At 38.2% G+C, this 20319-nt stretch overlaps 2 long non-coding RNA genes across 2 annotated transcripts; both read left to right on the plus strand.

The window, feature by feature from the left end:
* Positions 1-680: 680 nt before the first annotated feature.
* LOC143639949 (uncharacterized) lies at positions 681-2351 on the plus strand. The gene is made up of 4 exons (XR_013154821.1): positions 681-738; positions 874-951; positions 1957-2026; positions 2305-2351. It is a non-coding gene; the product is annotated as an uncharacterized LOC143639949 (long non-coding RNA).
* A 3203-nt stretch (positions 2352-5554) lies between these two features.
* Positions 5555-9988, plus strand: LOC143639948 (uncharacterized). The gene is made up of 3 exons (XR_013154820.1): positions 5555-5632; positions 9117-9170; positions 9903-9988. It is a non-coding gene; the product is annotated as an uncharacterized LOC143639948 (long non-coding RNA).
* Positions 9989-20319: the final 10331 nt, after the last annotated feature.

Consider the following 20319-nt stretch of genomic DNA (forward strand, 5'->3'; position numbering starts at 1 on the left):
GACGGCGAAAAGGAGCCATTACGGGCCACGGAGGGGCCTGTCGTGGTGGATGCGGTGGATGAGGAACTATACCTGGTTGCCAAGCTTGGTCTAGGTGGGTGGAGCCTCTTAAGCGGTAGTCTCTTTGCAAGTGACTTCTTTAGCTTGAGATCCCATGCAATAGCCTGGCCACCACCCCTCCCCTTCTATCCTCTGGTTTGCAATCCAGCCTTCTTGCCTCAGTTCGTTTCTGTGGCACAGCTTCACTCATTTCAGTTGTTTATTTGCGCATTTGAGCACTTTTAAAACCCTCGATTCCTGCTTCTCAGAATCAGGGATCATTTTCATCCTTCCAAACACCATCGGGTGCTCACAAGCTTCCGTGTTGGGGTCGTGGAGAAGAGGACTCAGATTGTTCTGACCTAGATTAGCTTTATCAAAGAAGTTATGTTTTATTTAGCCGGTGCGGAAAGCTATCTTTTTGGTCAAGGCTGCTTTGCATACTTGTATGTTTTAAGATGAAAGGGCCTTATAGCTTTTTGCTAAAGCATTGTAGAGTTACATTTATACTGTAAACACAATGTTGCCTTTTACCTGGAAGATGCTAATTCGCACCTGTTTTGTTACAGGTAGTGGAGCACAATAAAAGAATTCAAGATGTCACCTAATATAAACTGGAAAGAAATAATAAAAATTGACCCAGATGACCTGCCTCGTCAAGAAGAACTGGCAGACAATTTATTGATTTCCTTATCCAAGGTGGTTAATAAATAAATGATACAGAGACAATTGTGATAAATTTAAGTTGCCTCTGAAATCATTGAATGCTAAAATTGGAAGACTTCTTATATTTTGCTTAAAGGTTATAAAATAGTTGCTTTTCTGTTTGCTTAGGTGGAAGTAAGTGACCTAAAAAATGAAAATCAAGAAAATGTGATCCATCTTTTCAGAATTACTCAGTCATTAATGAAGGTTTGTATGCAGTATATTTTAATAGTAACTTTGACTCTTAGATTTCAGTGTCTGTTATTACATAAGGTAATCTCTATGAAATTACTTAGTAATGTCTAGAGCAACACTCAAAAATAAGTTAACAAATGTGAATTGAAAATTTTATATAAAAGAGAATTTTTTACTCTAAATTTCCTAAAAGAATGTGTTAGGAAAATGGAATAGGAATGTTTAAAAATAACATAAGAACATACATCTTGAAGTCCAAATGAGAAATGCAGACATTGAGTGTTGTAGGGATTTGTTGGAAGGAATGGTGATTTAAGTTGTATCAGAAGATTTGGTAAAATGATGAAGACTGAGGAGTAGTTTTAGATAAGTGAAAGGCAGTGGTGAGATGCTAAGAGGATTCTAAAGCTGGAGGTTATAAGTAAATATTAGAATAGGAAATATGTTTTTATTTGAGGAAACAAGTGCAGGAAGTTTGTAGCAGGTTGTAGAGAAAGCAGATGTTGTATGGACAGGTTGCGATAGGTTATTAAGGGTCTTAAAGGTGTACTGTGTGCTACTGGCAAGGAAGGTTTTTAAATCATAATTGACAAGATACAAAAATATGCCTTAGAAAAGAAAAAATTGGCTGTTATATAGGAGAAAATGAAGGGAATTGGAACTGAACAGCTATAAGATCTTGAAGGAGTTCAGACATAAATTTGTGAACTAGAATAGAAAAAATTGAATAGACAAAATATTTGTGAAAACATCTCAAAGGAAGAAGTTTCAATCTTGCATTTAAGAGTTGAGGTTAAAAGAAGAATCAAAAACGCTTCAAACTGTTGCAGCTCTATGCATTATAACCTTAGGATAGAAAATCATTCATTTATTCATTCAAATAACATTTATTGACTGTTCCCATGTGCCAGCCATTGCAGGCACTAAGGATTAGAACAGCAAATAAAACAATTTTTATTTTTAACACATTTTAGTATAAAAGTATATTCAAGTAACTTTATTTTTTTTAATATTTAGATGAAAGCTCAAGAAGTAGAGTTAGCTTTGGAAGAAGTTGAAAAAGCTGGAGAAGAACAAGCAAAATTTGGTAAGTGTCTTGAGAAAAACTTTATTGTGTTAACCATTCTATTTATTTGTTGAATAGTAGAAAATCAAATTTAATATATTCTAGGAAATAAATAAATTAAATTTGTTTTGAAGACATTTCTAGATCTATTTTGTGGATATGGTATATAATGGTTACTTTTACATAATCTTGTTATAATGTAATATTTTTAAATAATCTTATTGTTTTATTGAAATGCATTTCAAAATTTGTTTTGAGGTAAATCTAACCAGTTGAACCATTTGCCTTTTTTTTAATAGAAAATCAATTAAAAACGAAAGTAATGAAACTGGAAAATGAACTGGAGGTAAGTCCTTTTTTTATTTCCTAAGGAGTAGTTGTCATTAACTGTATTATTTCAATATTTTTTGATTATTATTTCTTAAGAAAAATCAAGAAGTTGACATTGTACTCAGTTGTTTGTTCAGTGTAATAAATACTTATGTGTTGTGAATTAAATACCCAATTATGAAAATATAAATATACTTAAGAGCTAGATGGAGCTTCTAGTTTATAGAATACTCCAGAAGATTACTAGTAATTGAAATAAAGGGGAGGATGTGAAGGTTTGAGGAACAGTGACAAAAGGATATGGTAGAAGTCACTTTTGACAAAGCTAAGTGCTAAAATATGAACATATTGTTGAAGAACTAAATATGTTAAGGTTTCTGAGAAGGTACAAAGGACTGACTTGGAAAGGAGGAAGACCCTCTTCCTTTGTATTAGGAGGGAAGGAAGAGTGAATGTACACAGAAGGTCTTATGTTTGTAGGTTTATTAAGAAGTTGAGAGATTGTAGATGAGATTGTAGATGAGAAGACAAGAGATAGGAAAGGGGAAGTAAATTCAAGGGATTATAGTATAGAGTCCTTTGAGGTCAAAGGACAGGTCTGTTGGGGATAATTGAGAAAATGTTCCTGCTTAGACAAGGATTTGTTGTAGGTATGGCAGACTGAATTCAAGAAACAAGTTTAAAAAAAAGAAAAGACTGGTCGAAGTTATGTGAATATGTAAATTGCTTAGGTCAGCTTTTGATGGGAGAGTATGAGTTAACTCATACATAAAATTCCAGTGAATTTTAAGGATCAACTGGGAACTTGATGGTTTGCTGCTATTGTGAGTATGTAGAGATGGAATAGTATCTTGTGACATCTAAAGCAGCTGGAGTTTTTACAGGATGGTGGAGGAATGTTAGGGATGATAACATGGAAATTAGTTGCAGGATAGAATAAATTTAGGAAAATACCAACATCTGTTCTTGAAAGAAACAGCAACTTCCTGTGAGAAGAGTTCCAACGAAATTAATATCCTAAGAGAAGCAAATCACAGAAGATAAAAAGGTGGAAAAGAGGATTCTGTAAAGAAACAGAAGATGTAAAATATTAATTTTTCTTGAGTGAAACCTTAGTGGAAAACTTTTTGAGGGAGAGGAAGAAAGAAAATTTGGTGATGGGAGAGAGATGGCAAAAGTGTATGTTGAAGAAGCAAAAATGGGACAGGCTAGATAACCAGTGATTTTGATGTTTTGGGCCAAGACCTAAAATTAATAGAAATATCAGTCAAACTGGATTTGGTTTACTGCAGGTTTTTAAAGCTAACCTAAATCTGGTTGTCCAGTACGTTAGGATATAGCACTTGTATGTATTTACATTTATGTTTGTTAAACTTAAAATTAAAAATTCATTTCTTTAGTTGTGCACAGCTGAATTTCAAATGCTCACTAGCCAAATGTAGGTAGAGACTGCTGAACTAGACAGTGCAGATAACAGTTCTGATCTAAATACTCCAGGTATGAGAGAGGGGGCAAGTCAGGAGCACTAAGATGTGCAGGAGGATCGGAGCCTGGTTTCAGACCTCTAAGGCTTAGAAGATGTCTTGATAATTCATTGCCTACATTCTATGCCTTTGTAGTTTAGTCTGGTGCCTGTGCTTTAGTAGCTGTAACAGACTCTAAGTAATTAAATTAAGAGTCCTTTCTTAGTGGCTTAGTGGTTCAGGATGTGCTTAAAGGGTTGTCTGCCCATGAACCACAGAGTAAATAAGTTAGTGACTTTAAAAAATGGTCCTCAAGACCTAGGAATTAAATAAGAGACACTGCGCCTATTAGAAAAAAAAGTAGGCCCGTATCGCCATCATGTTGGATTAGGCCCCAACTTTCTTAATAAGACTCCTGTAGAGCAAGAATTAAAATTAAGAATAAATGGGATTTAAAAAAAAAAGAATTAATGGGATGGATTCAGAATAAAAAACTTTTTTTCAGCAAAAGAAACAGTCAGTGAGGTGAATAAAGAGCCTACATCTTGGGAGCAAATTTTTACCATTCACATATCAGATAGTGCACTAATCTCTAGGGAATATAAAGAACTCAAAAAGCTAACACCAAAAAAAACAAATAGCCCAATCAGTAAGTGGGCTAAGGAACTGAACAGACACCTCTCAGAAGGAGATATACAATCAATCAAAAATATATGAAAAAATGTTCAATATCTCTAACAATTAGAGAAATGCAAATCAAAACTACTCTTAAGATTTCATCTTACTCCTGTCAGAATGGCAGCTATTATGAAGTTAAACAACAATAAGTGTTGGCGAGGATGAGGGGGAAAAGGCACACTCATACATTGCTGGTGGGAGTGCAAATTGGTAAAACCAATATGGAAAGCAGTATGGAGATTCCTTGGAAAGCTGGGAATGGAACCGCCATTTGACTCAGCTATCCCACTCCTCAGTCTATACCCAAAGGACTTAAAAACAGCATACTGTAGGGACACAGCCACATCAATGTTTGTAGCAGCATAATTCACAATAACTAAACTGTGGAACCAACCTAGATGCCCTTCAGTAGATGAATGGATAAAGAAAATGTGGTACATATACACAATGGTATATTACTCAGCAATAAAAGAGAATAAAATCCTGGCATTTTCAGGTAAATGGATGGGTTGGAGAATATAATGCTAAGTGAAGTAAGCTAATCCCAAAAAAAAACAAATGCCAAATGTTTTCTCTGATATAAGGAGGCTGATTTACAATGGGGTTGGGAGCAAGAGCATGAGAGTATTAGAAGAACTCTAGATAGGGCAAAGAGGTAGGAGGGGGAATTGGGGTAAAAGAGATGGTGGCATGAGATGGATATCATTACCCTAAGTACATGCATGAAGACATGAATGGTATGAATATACTTTGTATACAACCAGAGATATGAAAAATTGTGCTCTATATATGTAATATGAATTGCAATGCATTCTGCTCTCATATATATAACAAATTAGAATAAAAAATTTTAAAAATACAATAAAAAATTATTCTTTAAGTAATGTTATTCTAAATGTATGGTACTGAAGCATAATGGAAATTGTAAATAAGGATAATTATTTCCTTGTTGATGGACTTGAACACCCAAATATAATGCAATTAATTTAAGCATTTGGTTTATTACTTTAAGATGGCTCAGCAGTCTGCAGGTGGACGGGACACTCGATTTTTACGTGATGAAATTCGGCAACTTGAAAAACAATTGGAACAAAAAGATAGGGAATTGGAGGACATGGAAAAGGAATTGGAAAAAGAGAAGAAAGTTAATGAACAAGTAAGGCATGTTTTTTTCAATGAATCTTAACTGTTCAAGTTAAGATGTCTGTAGAACATCTGGTTTTGCTTTTTAAAAATATTGATAATACTGTCTCTAAGGTTTTATATCATTATTCATTTTGTCATTGTATCTTTAACATGTAATGGAAGCTGGGTGCAGTAATACATCCCTGTTATCCAAGAGCCTTCAGAAGCCGAGGCAAGATAACTGTAAATTTGAAGCCAGCCTCAGCAACTTAACAAGACACTGGCTCAAAAATAAATAAACAAACAAATAAATAGGTCTGGTCATGTAGCCCAGTGGTCAAGTGCTCCTGGATTTGGATTAAATCCCCAGTACCAAAAGAAAAAAAAAGTGTGTGTATATGTATACATACACATACACACCAGGCACTTTAGTGACTTTGAGGATTAATTCTTTATATTTGGAGGCACATATTTCTGAGGACATTAGAATTATATTTATGAAATGGATGCTTTGATCTTGAAGTTTTGTGTGAAAAATTAATAGGCACTGGGTTTCTTTGGCAGTTTCTACTTTGCCCTTAACCATTCATTCAGATTTATTAAGTATTTACAGCATAGCAAAGACTGCTAATTACTTGAGTCCAGTGAGTTTCTATTATCTAACTCTCAAAGATTTTCACAATCAATAATAAAAATACCATAGGGAAATATATAAAGTTAAAAAAAATACTCTGGGATACTCTCTGGAGGGATTTGTCACTCAGTGTTGAGATTTGGGAAGTGATATGAGACCTGAAGTAGGAATTAATGTGGCAACAGGAATAAGCATTCTGGGGTAGAAAATACAGCATTTTTTGAGATCTAGATATAAGGTATGTAGTATGTTCTGGAACTACTATTGTTCATTTTTGCTTGAATATAGATAAAACAGTGCCATGTACTTTATATACATCAATTCATTAATTATGAATTATTATGTTAATTCATATATATTATGCATTATTCATTAATTCATTATTCTTCATTTGATAATTTATCTCGTATGATGTCATTTCTACCACGTTACCAATAAAGAAATTAAGAGATACATAAAGGTTAAGTAATTGCCCATGGTTACAGAGCCAATAAATGATAAAGCCAGGATTTGAATCTAGACAGTCCTACTCAAGTGTCTGTGCTTTTGTCCACTGTATTATCCCACCTTCCTAATTTTAATACTCAAGAGTCCTCTGAAGAAGTAAGGGCCAGTTCCTAAGGAATTTGTTTATCTTTTCTAAAAGTACTCGAAGGAAAATTTTTGAACACGATATCAAGATCAGGTATATATTTTTAAAGTTTACTCTGCTTTGTGGAGAGTAAATTGAAGACTACCAAAACTAGTAAGGAGACATTTGTGTTAATTCAGGCAGATGCTAATGATGGCTTAATTAAGGTAATGGCTGATGGGATTAAGATGCATAGACATATTTGAGAGAAGTAGATGTATTTGCACATGGTGAATGATGGTGGGAGAAGACAGATAAATGGGACAGTCTGCCTGTTTTTATGTGTTAGGCTACTGGATAGGTAGGTAGATAATTCCTTTTACTAAGAAGAGACACAAAAGGAGTTTAGAGATTTTTTTTCTACTGGAGATTGACCCTAGGGATACTTTTCCAATGAACTACATCCCAAACCCTTTTTATTTTTTTGTTTTCAGACAGTATCTCACTAAGTCACTGAGGCTGGCCTGTAACATTTGATTCTCTTGCCTCAGCCTCTCAAGTAATCCCTCTGTGGGATTGCAAGTGTACATCACTTGCCTGGCCAAGATTATTATTTTAGTTTTATATGTATTAAGTTTGAGTTCATATTCAAAAAGGATACTTGTGGATCTGGAATTCATGAAAGACATTTGGCAGATGATGAGGATTTATTTTCATCAGTACAGATACTAACAAAGCCAGAAAAGTGATTATAGAATGGATTTCAGAAATGCCTAATAAAGCAATGAAAGAGGAATAGATACTTTGAAGGAAATCCCATTAAGAGTGTGACATTTGAGAGGCCGAGGGGGAAAAAACATCAGTAACATTAATACTTTATTATTAAGTTCTTGACTTCTCTCTTGTTAAAATTTTCCAATTCAGAATACAATAGTTTATTTCTTAATTTTCAGATGAAAATAAAAGGATAATAATAACAGGCAAACTTCTAAGATCTGAATTGTACTTTGCATTTTATTATGAACTTTCTTTAAATTTTTTATTTTGAAAAATGTCAGACCTTCATGAAGATTGTAAGAAAAACAATAAACATCCATAGTCCCCACATATAGATTCACCAGTTGATAACTCTGAACATTAGCTTTATCTTTCTTTCATTGTCTTTATACACACAGAAATACTTCTCTTTCACTGCCTTTTTTTTTCTACTGAGCTATATGAGAGTTAATTGTAGAAACTTCACACTTAAAACATTTCAGCATATCTCTGTTATAAAGGATATTCTGCATAACCACAGTATAATTATCATACTTGGGAAATTTAATATTGATTCTGTATTATAATTTAGTACATAATCAAATTTCCTCTTTTGACCAATAATATCTCTCTCATAGCACCCCCGCCTACCTGTCAGTATCCAAGGTTCCATTAAGTTTCACACACTGCATTTGATTATTTATTGTAGATTTTCAAATGTGGTTGTACAACGTTATCATTCTGTCTTCTCAAGAAGGAGAAAATAGAAAAGTAAAGTATCAGATTGTTTATTGAAGAGTAGGTGATAAAAATTATCATGGCAATTATAATAATATTTGCTTATTTGAGAAAACAAAACAGACAAAAGTAAAATCATTTGGATGTGAAGAAGAAAACTCTATAGATATATACATATTATTTTAAAATTCTATTTACTGAGTATTATATTAAGGGACTTTATCTTATTTAGTTTTATGTCAGCATATGAAATGAAAAAACTGATTTTAAGAGGTTAAATGCCTTGTGTACATTTTATTGGAAATCTATGGGCAAGAGATATTAGCCTAGGCCAGTCTAATATCAGGTTGCTTCATTTAACTATTAATGCATTGACATATATTTCTAAGTAATTAGAAGCAAAGAGTTTTCTAGCTATGAATGACATGAAGAATAGTAAAATATAATGATCTTTGGCAGAAAACTACTAATTTTATTAGAGATTTTTTGGGAATGGGGAAGAAAAAAGGAGAATAATTGTTTAAAATTTTTAATTTATTTACTAATTTATATTTTTTTGTTTGTTCTGGTTAGTTTTTAAGTTTGCATGGGTTTTTTAAAAATCTTTAAACCTGAGTCTTCCTTGTCCTTTCTAATCCTTAGTTTGAATAGATTTTTGTCTTATTTGTGTTAGGTTGATTTGAAGTCCTTATAGTTAATTTTTTTTTTTACTTTATTTGAAAGGATTTAGAATTTAGATTGACAAACCAAAAAAACTTGTTTTTGTATTAAATTGCTGTTGAATTTTATCATATTTATTCTTTTTTACCATTTTAGTTGGCTCTTCGAAATGAGGAGGCAGAAAATGAAAACAGCAAATTAAGAAGAGAGGTTGGTAAAAAATTTTAGTTGTGATGGTTCAATAAAGATACTTGTTAAAAAAAAGTTTACATAAATTTATATTGTAAACAGAAATGGAATCTTCCAAGTAACTTATGCTTTTAAATTGGTTGATCTTATGATACCATTTTGTGTCAAGGAACTAGAAGATAAATCAAAATGTCAGGTCTTTCATCTCTTAGATCTGTGTTGAAAATCCTGCTTTCTATTCAATAATCCATTCTTTGCTAATTTGCTAATTGAATATAGGAGTGGATTTCTGTTCTTATTGCTCTTATTTTATTCAGCATTTTTTAATAATTTTTGTTCTCACAAAGTTTTGTAAATTCTAATTATTATTTGGTTCTTCGGAGCCAAATAATGTTTGTATATTGCTTATTCTTAATGTAGTAGCATAATCAAAATATTTCATTTCATTTGATAGTTAATATTCTTACTTTCTTTGATTATCCAAAATAATGTACTCAAATCTCCTAAAGTTTCTTTATTTTTGCTTTCTTTAATTTCTGTCTATTATTTTTAATTATATATTGCCTTTCTCATTCCTAATTACCTTTTTTCTGTCCTTTTCTGGAGAACAAACGTCTAAAGAAAAAGGTGAGGCTTTAAGGGTGGTAAAACCTTGGAAATTTAAAGATATGTTCTGAGAGCAATATTTAGAGGATATAGTTTTGTTGTTTCGGATAATTTCTTAAAGGACTGTTGTTTTTGATCTACCTTCAGAATGAACAGCTTCGTCAGGATATTATTGACTACCAGAAACAAATAGATTCACAAAAAGAATCACTTTTATCAAGAAGAGGAGAAGACAGTGACTATCGATCACAGTTGTCTAAAAAGAACTATGAACTTGTCCAATATCTGGATGAAATTCAGGTAAAATGAATAAAGTCAATTTAAAGCAATTATTCTTATAAACTTTAGTTTCACTATAATGAAATCTAGTATTTAGCCCTCCATGTAATTCTTCATTATAAATTGGCCATCATGTACTTATAAATCATGAAATAAATTGCATCTTTGAAGTTCCAATTCTTCATTCATTCTTTTTGTATAAGCCTATCTTCTATTTTGGGAACAATTGAAATCCTGTGTACAATATTCTTGATGTTTAATGTAATTTAATTGATTAATGTCAATTTATCCTAAAGGTACATAAAGAATTTTCTTTTGTGCAGTGCGTTATTAATGTCTCCATTTAATTTTAACTTAGATTAAGTTTGACTTTATTTAAAACTTTTTTGAAAATTATAGTGTCTCTTAGGGCAGGGGGTTTAGCTCAGTGGTAGAGCACTTACTCAGCATGTGCAAGATCCTAGGTTCGATCCCCAGTACTGCCAAAAAATAAAAATAAAATCATAATCATAAACTCATAATAAAATCATAAACTTTTTTAGACTTTTAACAGAAGCTAATGAGAAAATTGAAGTTCAGAATCAAGAAATGAGAAAAAACCTAGAAGAGTCTGTACAGGAAATGGAAAAGATGACCGATGAATATAACAGAATGAAAGCTATTGTTCATCAGACTGATAATATAATGGACCAGTTAAAAAAAGAAAATGATCATTATAGAGTTCAAGTAAGAATTATTGTCAAGATAGTTTATTTAAAACTTCATGTTGTTTCATTACTGTTTATTGGAAGCACTTTAACTTTCTAGGATGTGAATTTTGTCTCTCTTCTTAATATTGTAATATGTTGTCCTCATGATATTCTTGTCCATATGTGTTTTGAATTTCCCTCACAAACATCTTGTAATTCTTGCCATCTAGGAATATGTAAGTGACATTTTAATAAACATATAGATGGAAGTCCTGTTTATGCATTTTAGACCTTAATAGGTAATTTTCCCTTGATACTTTTGAAAGTCATATCATTTAGCTTTAGATCTTAAAATGAATATAAATATATATAAATGTATTAGAAATCAATACATTGTTTACTATTTATATGGGCATAAACTTATTTAAAAAGTAGAATAATGTTTAAAAAATACAATTCTCTAGTAATTAAAGAAAATTGTGCAACTATAGGTTGAGTATTCCTTATCTGAAATGGTTGTTAACAGAAGTGTTTCAGATTTTGAATTTTTTCAGATTTTGAAATATATGTATATGTGTAAAGAGAAACCTTGGAGACAAGATCCACATATAAATATTAAGTTTATTTATGTTTCATACCCCAAAAATGTTAGGCAATATTTTTAGTGTACTTGCCTTTCAATTGACATGTATCACATGAGGTTCAGCATGAATTTTCCAGTTGTGGCATTCCATCATTGCCAAAAAGTGTATAATTTTGGAGCCTTTTAAATTTCAGAATTTTGGATTAGTATTGCTCAACCTGTATAAAGATACAGAAACCATCATATGTTACGGGCTACTCTAGTAATAGATTATGTAATGTGGTACATCTGAGTATATATAAATATTCATATGTAATAAATATATTTATGTTACAACAATTAGTACCATTTCTTGAAATAATTGTTACCTTTTAGGTGAAGGAACTTACAGATCTTCTGAAAGCAAAAAAATGAAGAAGATGATCCAATCATGGTAGCTGTCAATGCAAAAGTAGAAGAATGGAAGGTGCTTTTCTCAACTTATATAATAGCATTTTCATTTTCTATTTTAGGTTTTAAATTTAAGTTTTATTTTTGTATAAAGGACTTATAAGTTAATAAAATTTTCAAGTTTTTTACTTATTTATTTTTTAATTGATGGTGTTATGAGTCTCAGAAAAGCTTTGTAGTCTTTGCTCATTTGTTATTGAGTGAGTGCTTTCAAGTCAGGGTTAATCAGTGGGATTAAGAGTAGGAGAAGAGATCTATCAGAATCACTTGGGAAGCCTTTTCAAAATTCACCTCTTTCTCCTTACCACCCTCCAATCTCAACCAATTCCGAGCCTTTCCATGTCAGAAGCTGGATTTTTGATAGTTATATATTTGAAAAACATGAGATGGCTGAATGAGTAATTCTTATTTTAAAAACTCTCTTCTTGAGTCATTGCTTTTAATAGGGATCATGTAAATGTTGTTGGCAATGGGAATTGGTTATCATCTAGGAAACTCATATAATTAAGTATTTTAAATGAAAACAGTGGCAATGGAAGTGAGGCCTGAAAAATCAATTAGGGGTCACTAAATTTTATGTAAGGGTCTAGAGAGTAAATATTTAAGTCCATCTAGTCTGTTTGTAACTGAACACTGCTGTTAACATGTGAAAACCACCATAGACAATACACAAATCAATGAATAAGACTGTTTTCCAGTGAAACCTTTTTTACAAAAACAAGTGGCGTATCAGATTTTATCTGTGAGCTATAATTGACCAATTCTTGGAAAAACTAGTTTGTTTTTTTACGAAATTAAATTTTTTGGTGGGGAAATCATATGATAATATGTGTAACATAATTTTTTGACTTACATCTTTAAATAATTATTTTATCTCAGTATATATAGTATTGCTTTGTTGTTTTTAATGGCTGTTTAAATTTTCTTTGTCGTATGTGTATTTATAATTGATTCCTTTGTGTGTAACATTTAAGTGGTTTCCAATTTTTACTGTTAATAACAGTGTTTTAATAAATATCCTTGTATGTATTTTATTTTTTAAATATACAAGTATGGTTGGTAAAATAAATTGCCATATGTAATTGTGATATTTGTTGCTGGTATATTTCTCCAGTTTGTTGCTTATGTATTGGCTTAAGTATTTTTTTTAATATGAAGTACAATATTTTGCTGCATAATTTTCACAGACTTTATGCCAAATTATTTTTGTAAAAAAAAAATGGGATGCAACAATATGTGAAGCTTCTTTCAAAAAATGTGCTGGTATTACTTAGAAATAATTTATTACTAAACTTTCTTTGGTGCAAGATTAGAATATACAGACTACTCAAGTATGTTATTGAGGTGGTGACAATTATTCAATGAAATGGTATTTCTTTGAATATTAATTAGTTAAATTTATGATTTTTCTAATGGTTTTTGACCTTTGTGTCATAATTAGAAAGGCTTCTAAGTACTTGTTTTCTCATTTCTTTTCTTTTTTTTCCTAGTGTCTTTTGGTTTCCTTGTTCGAATTTAAGTCTTTAAAGCATATATAATTCATTTTGGTATAAAGATTGTAATATGGATTCCACAGACCTATTACTGAAACATCATTTTTTGAATATTTCATTTCATACTGAAATATAGTTCCATTTTTTACCATACAAAAACTCCTGTTGACTTTTAGATTTGTTTGGACTCTCTTTTATGAAATTAATTTCACCTGTTATCTAAAATTATTGTTTAATTATTTCATGTATAAGTAAATGCTGTTCTCATTGTTTTTTTGTTTTTAGAATTTTATGAGCAACTTTTACGAGCAACTTTTACATGAAATTTAGAAGTAGCTTGTTCAGTTCTTTTAAAAAATCTTACTTTTTTATTGGGTATGTATAAAAGGTACAGATTGATTTAGCGTAAACATTTTTATGATATTCAATCCCTCTAAGAAAAAAAACCGCTTTTATGATACTTTATTCTTCTCAGTGGCATTTTAATGCTCATTTCATAGATAAGTTGTATAAAACTTATGTAATAATGTGGAAGAACATATAAGTTCTGATTTAGGAAGGAATTATGAGTTGAGTTTTTAAAATTTGAATTCTGAAAATGTAAAAATTACAGTGTGCATTTTTGAATCTTTTTTATTTCAACTTCACATTAAAGAGAATTAAGGTCATACTTTCTTGTTCAAAGATTTGTATTTCCTATGTTTTTTTAAATGTGCTAATGGTGTTAACCGTAAGTGAGGAATAGTTTGTCTTTTGTGTCACAGATATTTTGTTTATTTCTAGTTAATATTGTCTTCTAAAGATGATGAAATAATTGAATATCAGCAAATGTTACATAATCTGAAGGAAAAACTTAAAAATGCCCAGCTTGATGCTGATAAAAGTAATATTATGGCTCTACAACAGGTAAAACCTTCTCAGATTTTCATTTGTTAATCCCTTTTATCAAAGTTAAAAGTGTGAACGTTTGTTTATTTTATCACCTGTGTCTAATTTAGTGACTTCCACTACTAGGTTTATGAGAAAGTCTTGTAATTTCTTGTTTCAGCTCAAGAAAAAAATTAGAGTAAGGGTTAAAGTTAGAATCATTTTGTTTATTTTTCTATGTTGATGTAGATAATATAGCCATTGTTTTAGTCAGGAATTAAAGAGAAACTATTCAAAACTTTTAAAAAATATCTTACTACTCTGTTATTAAGATTTATTATATAATATTTTAGTCCTGATATACCCTATTACAATGTGAAATGAACTCAAAGTGTGGTAATAACTTTAATGAGCTACCTAAACATTTTATTTTTAATAAAAATGTTTTAATAAAATTTTAATAAAAACTTACATGGAAAAAAAGCACACTTTCATAAACATAAAATAAAAATTCTAAGTAACACTTTCCTTGTCATTGTATTCCTAAATATAACAGGCAAAGATTTCCTGCAGCCCTCTTAAATGACAAAAGCCTATTGTGGGGTAGTTATACACAAGGAAAACTACTCACCCGGCGAGGTCAGGCAGGAGGCTGGAATCTGCAAGGTCGGCGGCAGCGGCAGCAGCAGCTTCGGTCCACCTCGAGGTAGGTAGCGGGTCTGGGCTCCTGTGGGCGGTGGAAGCGGCTGCTTCCTTCTTGCCAGGAGATAAGGCAACGGGGGCGCGGGGGTCGGCGCCGGCAAAGTCCGCCTGGTTGGTTCCTGGCGCCGCCTGGTTCCTCCTCCTCCTCAGGTGGCCGCCTAGTTCCTCCTCCTCCTCAGGTGGCCGCCGCTTGGTTCCGGCCGCCGCCTGGTTCCTCCTCCTCAGGCGGCCGCCGCCTTCCTGCCACCGCTGCCGCCTTCCTCCTCCTCAGGTGGTCGCCTCGTTCCTGCCGCCGCCTGGTTGGTTCCTGCCGCCGCCTCGTTCCTCCTCCTCCTCAGGTGGCCGCCGCCTGGTTCTGGTTCCTGCCGCCGCCTCGTTCCTCCTCCTTCTCAGGTAGGCGCCGCCTGGTTCCGGCCGCCGCCTCGTTCGTCCTCCTCCGGCGGCTGCGGCCGCCACCTCGTTCCTCCTCCTCCGGCGGCTGCGGCCGCCACCTCGTTCCTCCTCCTCCGGCGGCTGCGGCCGCCACCTCGTTCCTCCTCCTCCGGCGGCCGCCGCTTCGTTCCTCCGGCCGCCGCTTCGTTCCTCCGGCCGCCGCTTCGTTCCTCCGGCCGCCGCTTCGTTCCTCCGGCCGCCGCTTCGTTCCTCCGGCCGCCGCTTCGTTCCTCCGGCCGCCGCTTCGTTCCTCCGGCCGCCGCTTCGTTCCTCCGGCCGCCGCTTCGTTCCTCCGGCCGCCGCTTCGTTCCTCCGGCCGCCGCCGGGTTCCGGCCGCCGCCGGGTTCCGGCCGCCGCCGGGTTCCGGCCGCCGCCGGGTTCCTCCTCAAGTCGCCGCCTCCTTCCGGCCGCCGCCTCCTTCCGGCCGCCGCCTCCTTCCGGCCGCCGCCTCCTTCCGGCCGCCGCCTCCTTCCGGCCGCCGCCTCCTTCCGGCCGCCGCCTCCTTCCGGCCGCCGCCTCCTTCCGGCCGCCGCCTCCTTCCTCCTCCTCCGGCGGCCGCGGCCGCCGCCTCCTTCCTCCTCCTCCGGCGGCCGCGGCCGCCGCCTCGTTCCTCCTCCTCCGGCGGCCGCGGCCGCCGCCTTCCTGCCGCCGCCGCCGCCTTCCTCCTTCTCAGGCGGCCGCCTTCCTCGTTCCGGCCGCCTTCCTCGTTCCGGCCGCCGCCTCCTTCCGGCCGCCGCCTCGTTCCTCCTCCTCCTCCTCCGGCGGCCGCGGCCGCCGCCTCGTTCCTCCTCCTCCTCCGGCGGCCGCGGCCGCCGCCTCGTTCCTCCTCCTCCTCAGGTGGCCGCCGCCTGGTTCTGGTTCCTGCCGCCGCCTCGTTCCTCCTCCTTCTCAGGTAGGCGCCGCCTGGTTCCGGCCGCCGCCTCGTTCCTCCTCCTCCGGCGGCTGCGGCCGCCACCTCGTTCCTCCTCCTCCGGCGGCCGCCTTCCTCGTTCCTGCCGCCGCTTCGTTCCTCCGGCTGCCGCTTCGTTCCTCCGGCCGCCGCTTCGTTCCTCCGGCCGCCGCCGGGTTCCGGCCGCCGCCGGGTTCCTCCTCAAGTGGCCGCCTCCTTCCGGCCGCCGCCTCCTTCCGGCCGCCGCCTCCTTCCGGCCGCCGCCTCCTTCCGGCCGCCGCCTCCTTCCGGCCGCCGCCTCCTTCCGGCCGCCGCCTCCTTCCGGCCGCCGCCTCCTTCCGGCCGCCGCCTCCTTCCGGCCGCCGCCTCCTTCCGGCCGCCGCCTCCTTCCGGCCGCCGCCTCCTTCCGGCCGCCGCCTCCTTCCGGCCGCCGCCTCCTTCCGGCCGCCGCCTCGTTCCTCCTCCTCCGGCGGCCGCGGCCGCCGCCTCGTTCCTCCTCCTCCGGCGGCCGCGGCCGCCGCCTCGTTCCTCCTCCTCCGGCGGCCGCGGCCGCCGCCTCGTTCCTCCTCCTCCGGCGGCCGCGGCCGCCGCCTCGTTCCTCCTCCTCCGGCGGCCGCGGCCGCCGCCTCGTTCCTCCTCCTCCGGCGGCCGCGGCCGCCGCCTCGTTCCTCCTCCTCCGGCGGCCGCGGCCGCCGCCTCGTTCCTCCTCCTCCGGCGGCCGCGGCCGCCGCCTCGTTCCTCCTCCTCCGGCGGCCGCGGCTGCCGCCTTCCTGCCGCCGCCGCCGCCTTCCTCCTTCTCAGGCGGCCGCCTTCCTCGTTCCGGCCGCCTTCCTCGTTCCGGCCGCCTTCCTCGTTCCGGCCGCCGCCTCCTTCCGGCCGCCGCCTCGTTCCTCTTCCTCCTCCGGCGGCCGCGGCCGCCGCCTCGTTCCTCCTCCTCCTCCGGCGGCCGCGGCCGCCGCCTCGTTCCTCCTCCTCCTCCGGCGGCCGCGGCCGCCGCCTCGTTCCTCCTCCTCCTCCGGCGGCCGCGGCCGCCGCCTCGTTCCTCCTCCTCCTCCGGCGGCCTCGGCCGCCGCCTCGTTCCTCCTTCTCAGGCGGCCGCCTTCCTCGTTCCGGCCGCCTTCCTCATTCTGGCTGCCGCCTCCTTCCGGCCGCCGCCTCATTCCTTCTCCTCAGGTGGCCGCCTCGTTCAGGCCTCCGCCTGGTTCCTCTTTCTCAGGTAGCGGTACTGAGGTCGGCTTTGGGGGAAGCTAGGGCTGTGGTAGCGGTGGCGGCTGCTTTGTTCCCGCCAGGAAGTAGGGCAGCAGGGATGGTTCCGCGTGGGCTTCAGCCGGGGCGGTGCCGGCACTGCTTCATTCCCGCGAGGTAAGGCGGCGGGGCTGGGGTCCGCGTGGGGGGCAGTAGGGGCGCAGCAGCTTCCTTCAGGCAGCAAGGTAGGGCGGCGGAGATGGGGTCTTGGGGTGTGGGCAGTTACGGCGGCGGCGGCAGCGGCAGCTACGTTTTCGCCAGGCATCCCCGCCACCGGTGTCCACGAGGTGCGGGGCCTTTTGGCTGCTCCTGTTATTTGGCGGCTGGGGCCGCCCTCTGTCCGTGGGCAGCCTTCCCCACAAAGGGCCTCGGAGCTGCGTGGACACCGGCAGCAGCAGCGACAGCAGCAGCAGCTCTCCTATGAGGGCACAGTCATTTGTTGTAGTTCTTGGGGCTTTGTTGTTTTTCCTTGGGCTTTTACCCTTCTTTTCGTTAATTTTGGATAAAATGTCCCCCGTGATGTAAAGATTGAGCAAGGAACCTTGGTGACATGGGGAGCTTTGCAGAAAGTGCAGTTTGGATTCTGCTTTTCCCATGGTGGCAGCTGGATGAATCTTCACTGCTGGCCCTGGAAAAAGCTAGGGAGGCTTGTTAGTTGAGTTTTAAATTTCCCAGTATTGTGTTTAAAGGTTTTAGTGCATAGGTTTTACGTTCACCTTAAATAAGCATATGAGCAGTTAACAGGGAATGTTTTCCTCTGGGAAAGGGAATTTGGTAGCTCTGACCCATGTCAGTCTGTGAATATTTAGACCTGTAGTGACTTTTTAACATTTTTCATAAGAATCTGTTATTTACATTGTGTCATATTTTGTTAATACTCCTTGCCTTAAGTTCCCCGGCAAATCTTTTTCATGCCTTCTGAGAAAGTAGACAATTGATAGATTATCCAAGGAATGGAAAAAAATGTGAGTGGGTGATTTCGGACAATCCCTGAGAGCTGGCATTGTAAAACTCATCCTATCCCCAGTAACATTTTCATAAATTCGAGCACTTTTGAAGCCTTTTTATAAAGATACAATTTGGGAATGATATTAAGATAAGGAAAAGCTGTTGATTGATTTCTTAGATTAACATTTCTTCCCTTTTCTCTTTAAAAAAGTTTTCCAAGTGATAACTTCATGAAGATGGCCAGTGATAAGCAAATGTCCGATGATGATGACAGCCCTAGTACCAGCAGTGGTAGTTCAGATTTGGACCAGCAAGACCCTGCTGTTCCAGAGCCTGAAGATCATGAAGAAAGAACCTTCTGCCATCCATCGGAAGAAGAGCACCACACTCTCTAGCAAAACCACTGCTAAGTTATCCACTAGTGCTAAAAGGTAACATTGTCAGGTTGTCTTCCAAGCAATTGGATGCTTTTATTTTTACATCAAGAACAATACTCCAGAAATACTTCATGACCAATTTTATTTGTACTTGAATGAATTGTCATCCTTTAGGGAGCATGAAAACGTCCTCACTAAAATTATGCTTCTAAGCAAACTTATTCTGTACTTTGGTAATTTCAGTAAGAGTCCTAGAGACTGAATTCTCATCCTGACAGTTTAAGGAGTTGGCAAGGAAAATGTGTGAAACTGAATTAGATGGTACATTGGGGATGTTTCCTTTTGTGAGTTATACTCTTGAGTGAAATTAGCACGTGTCCACCTGGGTGTCAGTCCAGGCATCTGTGGTGGCAGGTTCATAAAAGGAAATGTGTCACTTTTCATGAAAGGAAATGATCAAAAAAGTTTATATTTGCTAAAAAATGTTGAATGTCAGGCCTTGGCATTTTTTGAAAGCAGATTTTAAATTTGCTTAGTTTTACAAACAAGTCTTTAAATCCTGCATAATAAGTATAATTTTTTTGTAGTTATAGTTATCCCTCCTTGTTCTTGTGAGAACAAATAAAACTGAAAAGTAGCCATTAACAATCTCAGGTGTCACTTTGCTGTTAAAACTTTGCACATCTTTAAAACTCGTGGATGTTCTTGACATAGTAGTGAAAATCAACAGCAGGAAAAAACATTTTGTTGGTTGTAAGTGCAAGATTATTTGTTTCCTGCTGACTTTTATTTTATATGATGGCAAAAAAAATCCATCAATGGGACTCCATCAGTGATAGTGGTTGTATTGAGTAGAACTCTTGTATCAAACATAAAATACACCTATAGCATTACTTAATGTTGATGTTTTGTTGTTTTTCATTGATCACAACTAAAAGAAAGAATATAAAAACTGATCAATTATTGCATTTTATAGTGATTCATGTTCTTATTTTTCTATATATTTTCACCTTCATTGCACCATTAATCAAACACTAATGAACTTGAGAATATTATATTGAATAGCAGCAGTCTTTGAAATAATTTAAAATTCTTCTCAGTGTGTTGTAATCTTGTGGAGAGAACATTAAACAACTTTTGAAAACATTGTAAATTTCAAGAAAATCAGAGAAATGCTCTTTTTCCCCTTACCTTAAGGCCCTCTTTCCTCCAAGAGTATGAAATTTAAATTTACGTGCTGAACCTAAGATCAGAGAAAATAAATGGTTAAGTAAGATTGCTAAAATAGTCCTTGGAAGTTTTTCATTGGTAAAGATATTTGTAAATTTTAAACTTTTTTTAAACAGATAAATATTGATAAAACTATTAATGTGCTTTTGCAATAGCTTTCTAATTTTTACCACAATAAAAATGGATTGAAGTCATTGTCAAAAATATTCTAGTGCTTTTCCTCCTTCCGTTTTTGCCTCATTTGCATATAAGCTTGAAAAGAGAATTTCTTTGGTAAAAAGAGTTTTAAAATAGATTTTATATCCTTTTGTTTAGAAGTAGTGGAGGACTTTCTCAAATCAGGTGTAAGTGACTTACCTATTTACAGTAGCAAGTGAGAA

Source organism: Callospermophilus lateralis, unplaced genomic scaffold (assembly GCF_048772815.1).
Source record: "Callospermophilus lateralis isolate mCalLat2 unplaced genomic scaffold, mCalLat2.hap1 Scaffold_101, whole genome shotgun sequence".
Lineage (NCBI taxonomy): Eukaryota > Metazoa > Chordata > Mammalia > Rodentia > Sciuridae > Callospermophilus > Callospermophilus lateralis.